This window comes from Silene latifolia, chromosome 8 (genome assembly GCF_048544455.1).
Source record: "Silene latifolia isolate original U9 population chromosome 8, ASM4854445v1, whole genome shotgun sequence".
NCBI classification, from domain to species: domain Eukaryota; kingdom Viridiplantae; phylum Streptophyta; class Magnoliopsida; order Caryophyllales; family Caryophyllaceae; genus Silene; species Silene latifolia.
Window position 1 is genome coordinate 6676790 of NC_133533.1, and position 2081 is coordinate 6678870.

The 2081-nt window shown below is 34.2% G+C and overlaps 1 long non-coding RNA gene across 1 annotated transcript; it reads right to left on the minus strand.

Moving 5' to 3' along the window:
• Positions 1 to 782: 782 nt before the first annotated feature.
• LOC141594034 (uncharacterized) lies at positions 783 to 1782 on the minus strand. Its single transcript, XR_012521984.1, has 2 exons — positions 1658 to 1782; positions 783 to 1021 (listed from the first exon to the last, which is right to left on the minus strand). It is a non-coding gene; the product is annotated as an uncharacterized LOC141594034 (long non-coding RNA).
• Positions 1783 to 2081: the final 299 nt, after the last annotated feature.

The window sequence follows — 2081 nt, forward strand, 5'->3', positions numbered from 1 at the left end:
AAAAAGTACGGGAATTTAAAAACCTTGGGAAAGCAAAGATTTCAATACAAATTCGTGGAAGCAAAGATTTTCTCATTGTAACCCTATAAGTTTTTTCGTTTTCTAAGTTTACCGTACTTTTTTTTGTATAATAAAAAACTTGTCCGACTATACTCTTGACTACGATTGATAATTTTTTCTCAAACAGAAATCCTTCCAAAGACGGTCAAAGTAAACAAAAAAGAAAAACTATTACTTTTTGAATTTGTAGCCAAAAATTATGAACAGTTAGAAGGCATAGGCTCAGACCATGTAATAACCGGCAAACCACGTAAGCCACACACGAGTGACATGCGCGATGTTTAGAAGGTATAGGTAGGCTCATCAGGCCATAAATAGATACTCCAAAAGATTGTTCTTGACGAGGCTTGAACTTGCGTTCCTTGAAATTTTCACCCAAATTTTAAGCACTTATAGACTCCAAACTTACGGGCATTTGTTTTCAATTTTAGCCTAAGTTAGCTCATATAAATTTCATGTCATTAATGGTCAAAAGTGAGAGAATGAGAGAGGCTTATAAGTCCGGTATGTATTTCCTCTTCTATTCCGAAAAGAATACACTTGAACAATTTGTTCGAGTTATTTTTTTCATTAAGTTTTAATCTTCATTATCGTTTATTTTCTTTGTGTATATATTTCGTTTTTACGCTGTAAGAATACTAGTGAAGTTGGTATTTTTAACTTTTTAGTGAAGGACGGATGAATACATAGTCTAAGATAATAATAAAAACGTACACAACGTAAATTTATAACATTGGCCTTTTATATTTTATTATAACGGAAACATACAAAGGATATGACTGAGTCTAAGAGTATGAGTTGGATATATTGCACACTCACATCAATTAACTCAAGTTTTAATGTTTAAAACGAAAACATAACATCACACTCATAACGATCATTGGTAGGATAAAGGCCAATCACTGAATATGCACAATGCATCTTACACAGGGCATGAAGCGACAGTTTCATCTTGTGTGACCTACACATAAGTATATATTACACAAAGAAAATTATTAGTAACTGCACGAAAAAAGAAATTAAAATGCACAGTAATGATGATCAATTAGGAAACATAAATTCTCATTTGTAACGGACATGTCCGTCGTGAGCTTGCGACGGGTCTATATATAGGGTAGATAAGACAAAAGAAGAGTGCATAGGGTAACAAAGTGGTGGTAGTCCAGTGGTAGTCGGGTTAAACCTTAAAGCTTGCAGAAATGCAGGTGTTGAGAGGTCACGAGTTCGACTACCAGCTGGGGTGTGGGGGCGATGATCACATGGTCACTATAGCTTCCGAAGGGGTGGCTTACATGGTCCATGTGGTGGTGCGGGAATGTATGGACTTGGGGAGACTCAACCCCCTCGTCATAAAAAAAGAGTGCATAATTAGGTGTATCAATCTATTTTGTCTTATCTACCCATATAGATAGTACTTAACCTAACTCAAGCTTATGAAAAATATGTCCGTTACAAAGAAAATTTTCTGATTAGGAAATGGAATGGATATTATTTAATATTTATATGTGGTAGGTTAGATTATCGAGCTGGATCAACACAAAGAAAATATTAAAAGATTCGAGTAAAGAGAAAGTTAATAGCAATCCTCGTATCGAACCTGAGTTGGGGGTAGCACTACAAGAAACGATGTAAAAGCGGGCTTCAAGTTGTTCGTTGGAAAAGAGGCTGCCATTGTAAGATTGGGAGTAAATTTGCTCGTTTTATGATTGTATGATTTTATGCTTTGCTGGTAGTATGAATCCAATACTCGGCTCTATATTTATAGAGGAGTCAATTACACACACATACGTGGATCATACCTAGCTTGATTGATTGTAGAAATGATTTGGACAGTTTCACATTGTAAGATGGTCCAAAATACCCAAAATGTACTATTTATTGATTTTGTAGGGATAACTTGTCAAACAATTATCACAAATTTCGTTTATTTATTCTTAAATATATTTTCTTCATTAAATTTAACGGTTAGAAAATTCGAATTTTGTTAATTTGGGTATTTTATGAACATTTTATAAAGGTTT